This window comes from Arachis hypogaea, chromosome 18, assembly GCF_003086295.3.
Source record: "Arachis hypogaea cultivar Tifrunner chromosome 18, arahy.Tifrunner.gnm2.J5K5, whole genome shotgun sequence".
Taxonomy (NCBI): Eukaryota; Viridiplantae; Streptophyta; class Magnoliopsida; order Fabales; family Fabaceae; genus Arachis; species Arachis hypogaea.
In genome coordinates, this window is record NC_092053.1 from 46,865,987 (window position 1) to 46,876,841 (window position 10,855).

At 40.8% G+C, this 10,855-nt stretch overlaps 1 non-coding gene across 1 annotated transcript; it reads left to right on the forward strand.

The window, feature by feature from the left end:
• Positions 1–4,783: 4,783 nt before the first annotated feature.
• On the forward strand, positions 4,784–4,887 carry LOC112773458 (small nucleolar RNA R71). The gene has a single exon (XR_003188007.1). It is a non-coding gene; the product is annotated as a small nucleolar RNA R71 (small nucleolar RNA).
• Positions 4,888–10,855: the final 5,968 nt, after the last annotated feature.

A 10,855-nucleotide genomic window follows, 5' to 3' on the forward strand; every position in this document is an offset into this window, starting at 1 on the left:
TACCTTAGGTTGGGTTGCCTCCCAACAAGCGCTTCTTTAACGTCATTAGCTTGACGGTCAGCTGCCTCAGTTGAGGTGATATTTAACCTTGTCCTTCTCCTCCACATCTCCCAAGTAATGTTTGAGTCTTTGACCATTCACCGTGAAGGTTCGTTGTGACTTTTCTTCCATGATTTCTATTTGTCCATATTGGGAGACTTTGGTGACCAGGAATGGTCCAGACCACCTTGATTTTAGCTTCCCTAGAAATAGCTTCAGCCTAGAATTGTAGAGCAGTACTTTTTGTCCCTCCTCAAATTTCCTTGGGGCTATGTTGCTGTCATGCTTCTTCTTTGCTCTTTCTTTGTAAATTTTGGCATTCTCATAAGCTTCAGCTCTGAATTCTTCCAACTCTTGAATTTGCAACATCCTTCTTTCTCCAGCAGCTTTGCTGTCCAAGTTCAAGAGTTTCAAGGCCCAGAATGCCTTGTGCTCCAACTCCAGTGGCAAATGGCAAGCTTTTCCATATACTAGTTGGTAAGGAGACATTCCAATTGGTGTTTTGAAAGCTGTCCTATATGCCCAAAGAGCATCATCTAGCTTAATCGACCAGTCCTTCCTTGAAGTTCCCACAGTCTTTTCCAGGATTCTTTTGAGTTCCCTATTAGATATTTCGGCTTGCCCACTCGTCTGTGGATGGTATGGTGTGGCTACCTTATGTTTGACTCCATATTTTAGAAGTAATGCCTCTAATGGTTTGTTGCAGAAGTGGCTTCCTCCATCACTGATGATTGTTCTTGGAACCCCAAAATGGCAAAAAATGTGTTTTCTGAGGAAGTTCATGACTACCTTATTATCATTGGTTGGAGTTGCTATTGCTTCAACCCATTTGGAGACATAGTCTACTGCCACAAGGATGTAATTATTTGAGTATGAGGTGGGAAAGGGTCCCATGAAATCTATCCCCCATACATCAAACAATTCAAGTTCCAGAATGAATTGTTGTGGCATTTCATTTCTTCTTGGCAGGTTCCCCGCTTTCTGGCATTCATGGCAGTGCTTCACTAGTTCCTTTGCATCTTTGAAGATAGTGGGCCAATAAAAACCACACTGCAACACCTTAGCTGCTGTTCTTTCTCCTGCAAAATGTCCTCCATAGGTGGAGCCATGGCAGTCCCATAAGACTTCCCTTCCTTCTTCCTCTGATATGCATCTTCTGAGTATGCCATCCGAACATTTTTTGAACAAGTATGGTTCGTCCCAGATGAAGTATTTGGCATCATTTACCAATTTCTTCCTTTGATGCTTATTAAATTCCAACGGCAAACTCCCAGTGGCCTTGAAGTTCGCTATGTCTGCAAACCAGGGTGCTTTGTGAATTACCATGAGTTGTTCATCAGGAAAGCACTCATTTATATGTGTGCTTTGTGCGCTTCCTTCTTCACATGGTATCCTTGATAAATGGTCTGCCACCTTGTTCTCTACACCCTTCTTGTCTTTGATTTCAATGTCAAATTCCTGCAACAAAAGAACCCATCTAATAAGTCTTGGTTTGGATTCTTGTTTAGCAAGTAAGTATTTTAAAGCTGAATGATCAGTGAAGACAATGACTTTAGATCCAATGAGATAGGATCTAAATTTGTCAAATGCAAAGACTATTGCCAAGAGTTCTTTTTCAGTGGTTGTGTAATTCCTTTGGTTATCATTCAAGACCTTACTGGCATAATAAATCACATGTACCAATTTGTCTTTCCTTTGTCCTAACACTGCCCCAACAGCAAGGTTTGATGCATCACACATCAGTTCAAAAGGTAAGTTCCAATCAGGTGGGGCAATGATAGGTGCAGAGGAAAGTTTTTGCTTCAAAAGTTCATAGGCTAGCATGCAATTTTTATCAAATACAAAGGGTGTATCAGAGACAAGCAAGTTACTCAAAGGTTTGGCTATTTTAGAAAAGTCTCTAATAAACCTTCTGTAAAAGCCAGCGTGTCCCAAAAAACTCCTAATTGCCTTGACATTACTTGGTGGGGGTAATTTTTCAATGAGTTCCACCTTAGCTCTGTCCACCTCAATGCCTCTATTCGAGATTTTGTGGCCAAGGACTATTCCTTCTGTGACCATGAAATGACACTTTTCCCAGTTTAATACTAGGTTGGTCTCTTGGCATCTCTTAAGCACCAAGGCAAGGTGGTGTAGGCAGCTAGGAAAAGAATCTCCAAACACAAAAAAATCATCCATGAAAACCTCAATAAATTTTTCAATCATGTCTGAAAAGATGGACAGCATGCATCTTTGGAAAGTGGCAGGTGCATTGCACAATCCAAAGGGCATGCGTCTATAAGCAAAAACTCCATATGGACAAACAAATGATGTTTTCTCTTGATCTCTAGGATCAACTACTATTTGATTATAGCCTGAGTATCCATCCAGAAAGCAATAGTAAGCATGTCCTGCAAGCCTTTCAAGCATCTGATCCATGAATGGGAGTGGGAAATGATCTTTTCTGGTGGCTTCATTGAGCTTCCTGTAGTCTATGCACATCCTCCACCCAGTGACAGTTCTTGTGGGTATGAGTTCGTTCCTCTCATTTGGCACCACAGTTATGCCACCTTTCTTTGGCACTACATGGATGGGACTAACCCATGGGCTATCAGAAATAGGGTAGATTACCCCTGCCTGCCATAACTTCATGACCTCTTTTTGTACCACTTCTTTCATGACGGGATTCAATCTTCTCTGAGCTTGAATGTAGGGTCTAGCATCCTCTTCTAACAAGATTTTATGCATGCATATGAATGAACTTATCCCCTTTAAATCAGCTAGGGTCCATCCAATGGCGTCCTGATGAGTTTGTAGCATTTTGATCAATTTTTCTTCCTGTTCTTGGCTCAGGGCAGAGCTAATGATAACAGGATAGCTCTCATTACTACCCAAGTATGCATACTTGAGATTAGGGGGCAATGCTTTGAGCTCAGGTTTTGGTGCTTCCTTCTCTTCTTTCACTCTATCTGGCATGCTTGGCATGGTTGTTTCAGCAGCCTTGATGTCACTATCTTCAATATCCTTGGTGAACTCCTCCTCTGCCACTTCCTTTGTTGTTTCCTCAAAGGTTTCTTGTACTGCAATGTCCACTACATCCACCCTCATGCATTCCTTTAGTGATTCTGATGGATAGCTCATTGCCTTGAATACGTTAAACACCAATTGCTCATCATGTAGTCTAAGAGTGAGCTCACCCTTTTGGACATCTATGATGGCTCCTGCAGTAGCCAGGAAGGGTCTTCCCAGAATTATTGAAGCTTCGGCTTCTTCCTCCATATCTAATACCACAAAATCGGCAGGGAATATGAAATCTCCCACTTTTACCAACAAATCCTCAACTATCCCATGAGGGAATTTAAAGGTTCGATCTGCCAATTGGAGGGCCATTCTTGTTGGTTTGGCTTCCTCAATCTCCATTCTTCTCATCATTGTTAGAGACATCAAATTGTTACTGGCCCCTAAGTCACACAAGGCCTTCTCCACCATGACTTCTCCTATGATACAGGGGATTTGAAAACTGCCTGGATCCTTCAGTTTCTGAGGCAATTTGTGTTGAATGATGGCACTGCATTCTTCAGTCAACAACACAGTTTCCTCATTTCTCCAGCTTCTCTTTTTGGTCATTAATTCCTTTAAGAATTTTGCATAGAGTGGCATTTGCTCTATTGCCTCAGCAAACGGGATGTTGATTTGAAGCTTCTTGAAAATCTCCAAAAATCTGGAGAATTGGCCATCCTTTTCACCTTTCATCAAACGTTGAGGATATGGTGCTTTGGGTTTATACAGCTTCAGGACCTCTTTTTCTTTTTCTCTTGTTGCAGACGGTGTAAAGGATTGTCCCTGTTCCTTGTCTCTCACATTTTCCTTTGCTTCATCCTCTGTGGGTTCACTTGAGATCTCCTTCAGCTTTTTTCCACTTCTGAGGGTTATGGCTTTACATTCTTCCTTTGCAATAGCCTTGGCAGCATGAGAAACACTTGGCCCAGGGATTTGCTTATACAAATACCCAATTTGATTTTCTAACTTCTCGATGGCAGCTCCTTGGTTTTGCAAGTTGGAAATTACTTCTTCCTTAAAAGCTTTTAATTCGGTTATGTCTTGACCCATGGTTGCAAGCATTCCTTCTATCCTGTTTAATTGATCTTGAAATTGTTGGTTTGGATTAGGTTGGGTAGGTCGATTATTTTGGCCTTGATATGATGGTTGGGAGTAAGTGTTTTGTGTGGCTTGGTATGATCTTTGGTTGGAGTTTTGGTATGTGGAATTGTTATGTTGGTTATGGTTGTAAGGTTTGTGGTTTTGTGGTTGGGTTTGTTGGTTCCCCCACCCAAAGTTTGGGTGGTTTTTCCATCCTGGATTGTAAGTGTTGGAATGTGGATCATATGATTGCCTTTGTTGATTTCCTACATAATTGGCCTCTTCCCAATCACCTCCTTCAGTGCTTTCTTCCTCTTGCTCTTGTGTGTGTATTGCAGCCACTTGCTTTGTTTCTAATTTCCTGGTGAGCTCTGCTAGTTGCTTGGCAAACACCTTGTTTTGGGCTAGAATTGTATCAACATGGTTCAGCTCCATGACTCCCTTAGTGTTGTGTCTCTCTGATGCATAGTAGTACTCATTCTCAGCCACTGTTTCAATCACTTCAATGGCTTCTTCCACAGTCTTTTTCCTGTTTAATGAACCTCCTGATGAATGGTCCACAGCCTTCCTTGATTCATAAGAAAGTCCATCATAGAAAATGTGCAATTGCACCCAGTCATGGAACATGTCTGGTGGGCATTTTCTTGTCAAATCCTTGAATCTCTCCCATGCCTCGTAGAGAGTTTCACCATCTTGTTGTCTAAAAGTCTGAACCTCAGATCGAAGCCTATTGACCTTTTGTGGGGGGTAGAAACGTGCCAGAAACTTGCTTTCCACCTCGTCCCATGTTGTTAGGCTCCCCCTTGGGAATGATTCCAGCCACTTAGCTGCCTTGTCCCTAAGTGAAAATGGGAACAAAAGCAGTTTATAGGCATCTTCCTGTACTCCATTGGACTTCACAGTGTCGCAAATTCTCAGGAATTTTGTGAGGTGTTGGTTTGGATCTTCATTAGCACTCCCACCAAATGAACAATGATTCTCCACAAGTGATATTAGCTGTGGTTTGAGCTCAAAATTGTTGGCCTGAATGGGTGGTTTCTGAATGCTGCTACCACAATTCCCAGATGTTGGGTTTATGTATGAACCAAGAACCCTCCTCTCAGGAATGGCATTGTTTCCATCAGCTCTCTCATGGTTGTGAACTTCTCTATCCATGTTGAGATCTAGAGCTTCCTCAAAATTGTCCTCAGATTCTCCTTCAGATTCTTCTTCTCCCAGTACTCTCTTCCCTCTTGCTTCCCTTCTTAGTCTATGAAGGGTCCTCTCTGGTTCGGTATATGGAGGAGTTGATGTCTCTCCTCTCCTACCTGTCATACAAGAACACAGCACAGGCACCAAACAAGTGAAATACTCTTGGTTAATGGAAGAGTATGGTCAGAGCAGTTGAGGAATTAATTCAAATAGTTAGTGGGTCAGTGAGTTAGTTGCTTGAATTTAAAGGCATAAAGAAAGAAAACATGTAACAGAGTGCAGAGATTAAAATTCAACAAGTAACTTGAACTGATTTAACAAAGCAAAAAAAAAATGCTCAATCTAGTTAACTTCCAATTGGAGAATTGTCAATCGAAAACCAATCCCCGGCAACGGCGCCATAAACTTGGTGTCGCATAAACTTGTTATGCCACGATTTAGGAAATTGCACGATCGGCAAAATTCCTTCCGGCAAGTGCACCGGTTATCGTCAAGTAAAAACTCATAATAGAGTGAGGTCGAATCCCACAAGGATTGGTTGAGTGAGCAATTCGAATTAGAAGTGTGTTCTAGTTGAGCGGAATCAAGATTTAGATGAAAATTGCGGAATGTAAAATTGGCGGGAAATGTAAATGACAAGAAATTGAAATGGCGGAATCTTAAATTGCATAAATTAAAGAGCAGAAGCTAAATTGCTGAAATTAAAAGGGAATGGGGTGATTGCATGAATTAAGTTGCAGAATGTAAAGAGAAAGTGGAAATCAGAAATGGGGAATTCATTGGGTTATAGGAGATATTGAGATCTCCGAATCAAAACATGTTTATCTCTTCCTCAACCAATGCGTTCATTGAATTTTGCTTGGCAATCTTATATGATTGGATCCCAATCCCTTGGCTCACCAATTCTCTCTAAAAACAAACAAATTCCCAATCCCTTGGTTTAAATGTTCATAAGAAGAGATGATGCTCGATCACTGATTATACCACACAGTTTCATGAACCACAATTTGGTAGGATTACATGTCACAATATCCATCCAAACCCCAATCCAATTCACTGTGAGAAAGCTTCTCTAGCATGAATCCTCCATTCCTTTCCCAAGGTTCCGAAGGATTCCAATTATGGGTAGTTTCTTTCCCAAGACAACTACCCAATGGAATTAGATCGAGAAGCTTTCTAACAAAATTCAAGAGAAAAGATTGAAGAAGAAGATAAACTATTATTGATTCATTGAATTACAATAGAGCTCCCTAACCCAATGAAAGGGGGTTTAGTGAGTCATAGCTCTGAATTCAATTACAAAGATATGAAAACTAGCCAAATGAAAAGATAAAAGTCCCCCTAACTTAAATTCTATCCTATTTATACACTTTCTATATTGAGCTTCTGTTGTGTTTCTTGGGCTTTGAGGCCTCTCCCTGCTTTCCTTTTGCTTTGGGTTTATGATCCATAATCTTGATGAGGCTGCTGATCCAAATTCTGTAACATTCATTGAGCCAACTTAGTGATAATCAAATAATGACACATGACTCAACAAATTGAAATTTCAGACTCATCAATCCTTCAGGCCCAAATCCCATAAACCATGATATTCAATTGGGTTTCATACCAGAGTAAGTTTAAGTTAATGTTTGTGCTCCAATACTAACTTAAACCGCAATATTTTTGGCCTAGAAACCTTTTCCAAGAGTGGCGTTTAAGTTGCAGTTTAAGCTTAAACTGCAGCTTAAACGCCAGACACTTCCAGTGATGCCTTTTGGAAGCAAACTGAAGCTTAAACGTGGAAATGGAAGAAGGCAGCCCTGGAGGGTCACTTAGTCGAACACGTTTAAGCTTCAGTTTAAGGTTAAACTGAAGCTTAAACGTGGAGATAGGAAAGGCAGCCCTGGAGGTCGAACACGTTTAAGCTCCAGTTTAAGGTTAAACTGGAGCTTAAATGTGGAAGAGGAGAAAGGTAGCCCTGGAGGTGTCGAACACGTTTAAGCTCCAGTTTAAGGTTAAACTGGAGCTTAAACGTGGAAATGGAGAGAGCAACCCTAGAGGAGAAAACTTGGTCGAACACGTTTAAGCTCCAGTTTAAGGTTAAACTGGAGCTTAAACGTGGAATGCTCCTGGTGCCTTTCTTCCTTCTGGCGTTTAACCTCCAGTTTAAGGTTAAACTGGAGGTTAAACGTGAAAATGCTTCTTTGGTGAGAGTTTGTGTCGAACACGTTTAAGCTCCAGTTTGAGGTTAAACTGGAGCTTAAACGTGGAATTGCTCCCATGGTGAATTTCCCACTTCTGGCGTTTAACCTCCAGTTTAAGGTTAAACTGGAGGTTAAACGTGGAAATGCTTCTTTGGTGAGACTTTCATTCTGGCGTTTAACCTCCAGTTTAAGGTTAAACTGGAGGTTAAACTTCAGTTTCAGCATTTCTTAGCCTTCATGATTCTGGCGTTTAAGCTCCAGTTTAAGCTTAAACTGGAACTTAAACTCCACATGTGATATTCAAGCTTCCTTTATTGGTTTTGTTGCTTCCTTTCCTAGCCTCTTCTTCCCTGAAATCATCCAAACAATTGCATCAAAGTCTTGCAAAATTTCATGAGACATCTTCCATTCATAGCATTCAAGTAATATAACTAAAAACTCATGAAATTTGCATCAAAATCATACTGTTTGGATGGTTCATTGCTTTGTTATTCATTTAACCATTCTTGGTTACTTTAAGCTCAAGAAAATGCATAAAACTACTAAAACTAACAGAAAAATGCTAGTGAAACTAGCCTAAGATGCCTTGGCATCAAAGATATTATTGAAGAGCAAGTTGCTCGGTATCTAGGTGCAATCATGAAGCTGAATGCCAAGTTATTTGGTAATGAGACTTGGGAGGATGGACCTCTATTGCTCATTAAGGAACTGAATACCTTGGTTCAGCAGAAATTACCTAAAAAGAAACCAGATCCCGGAAGGTTCTTAATACCTTGTACCATAGGCACCATGACCTTTGAGAAGGCTCTGTGTTACCTGGGGTCAGGTATAAACCTCATGCCACTCTCTGTAATGGAGAAACTGGGGATTTTTGAGGTACAAGCTGCAAGAATCTCACTAGAGATGGCAGACAAATCAATGAAACAGGCTTATGGACTTGTAGAGGATGTCTTAGTGAAGGTTGAAGGCCTTTACATCCCTGCTGACTTCATAATCCTAGACAGTGGGAAGGATGAGGATGAATGCATCATCCTTAGAAGGCCTTTCCTAGCCACAGCAAGAGCTGTGATTGATGTGGATAGAGGAAAGTTAGTCCTGCAACTGAATGAGGACTACCTTGTGTTTAAGGCTCAAGGATCTTCCTCTGTAACCATAGAGAGGAAGCATGAAAAGCTTCTCTCAATACAGAGTCAAGCAAAGCCCCCACATTCAAACTCTAAGTTTGGTGTTGGGAGGCCACCATCATGCTCTGAGTGTCTGTGAAGCTCTATAAGAGCTCACTGTCAAGCTATTGACATTAAAGAAGTGCTTATTGGGAGGCAACTGATGAGCGGATAATTTATACCCTTTTTGGCATTTTTTTACATAGTTTTTAGTATGTTTTAGTTACTTTTTACTATATTTTTATTAGTTTTTACTCAAAAATCACATTTCTGGATTTTACTATGAGTTTGTGTGTTTTTCTGTGATTTCAGGTATTTTCTGACTGAAATTGAGAGACCTTAGCAAAAATCTGATTCAGAGGCTGAAAAAGGACTGCAGATGCTATTGGATTCTGACCCTCCTGCACTCGAAGTGGATTTTCTAGACATGCTGGGCTTTCCAGCAATATATAATAGTTCATACTTTGCCTGAGATTTGATGGCCCAAACTGGCGTCCAAAGACAGCCTAAAACATCTTGGCGTAAAATACCCAAACTGGCACCAAAATTGGAGTTAAACTTCCAAACTGGGGCTCCAAAACTGGCGTTTAACTCTAGGAATAGCCTATGCACGTGTAAAGCTCAATGCTCAGTCCAAGCACACACCAAGTGCGCCCCGAAAGTGGATTTCTGCACTACCTGCACTTAGTTACTCATTTTCTGTAACCCTAGGCTACTAGTTTAGTATAAAAACTACTTTTAGAGATTTATTTGATGTCTTTGGTTGATCATATGCTATTGTAGACTATTTTCACGTTTGGAGGCTGGCCTCACGGTCATGCCTAGACCTTTTTCACTTATGTATTTTCTACGGTGGAGTTTCTACACCCCATAGATTAAGGTGTGGAGCTCTGCTGTTCTTCATGAATTAATGCAATTACTACTGTTTTTCTATTCAATTCACGCCTACTTATTCTCCAAGATATACTATTATTCTTAATTCAGTTAAGTCAGAATGAAGGGGTGACCCGTGACAATCACCCAATCTTCGTTACTCGCTTAGCCAAGATCGCGTGCCTGACAACCATAAAGCGATCTACATGATGTTCAACGTAGTCATTGGACGACAGCTGGAGTATACTCTCTTGGATATCTAATACACGGACCGAGTCCGTGATATTAGTATCTTCGTGGTATAGGCTAGAACCATTGGCAGCATTCCTGAGATCCGGAAAGTCTAAACCTTGTCTATGGTATTCCGAGTAGGATCCGGGAAGGGATGACTGTGACGAGCTTCAAACTTGCGAATGTTGGGCGCAGTGACAGTGTGCAAAAGGACAATGGTCCTATTCCGATGCTAGCGGGAACTGACAGATGATTAGCCGTGCGGTGACAGCGCATATGGATTTGTTTTCATCCGAGAGGATCATACAACTTGCCATGGAAGGAGGTAACGCATGGTTGGAAGAAGGCAATAGGAAAGCAGAGGTTCAGAAGCAACAAAAGATCTCCATACGCTTATCTGAAATTCCCACCAGTGAATTACATAAGTAACTTTATTTTATTTTACATTTTATTTATGTTTTAATTATCAAAACCTCATAACCAATTGAATCCGCCTGACTGAGATTTACAAGGATGACCATAGCTTGCTTCAAGCCGACAATCTCTGTGGGATTCACCCTTAATCACGTAAGGTTTATTACTTGGACGACCCAGTGCACTTAATGGTTAGTTACGCGGAGTTGTGAAGAAGTGGTGAGATCACGATTTTGCCGTACCAAGTTTTTGGTGCCGTTGCCGGGAATTGTTCGAGTTTGGACAACTGACGGTTCATCTTGTTGCTCAGATTAGGTACTTTTATTTTATGTTTAAGCATTTTATTTTTAATTTTCGAAAGATAATTCAAAAAAAATTACAATATTTTATTTTTCTTCAGAGTTTTTAAGAATGAATTCTAGAGTTTCAAATGATATGTGAAGCCTGGCTGGCTACTAAGCCATGTCTAATCTTTTGGACTGAGGCTTCCACTTATCATTGCAAGAGCCTTTGGATTCCCATCTAATTGGCTGTTGTATGTCTGATTTGTATGCTGAAGCTTGGCTGGCCATTTGGCCATGTATAATCTTTTGGACCGAAGCTTTCACATAAAGCTTGGCTGGCTATTTAGCCATGTCT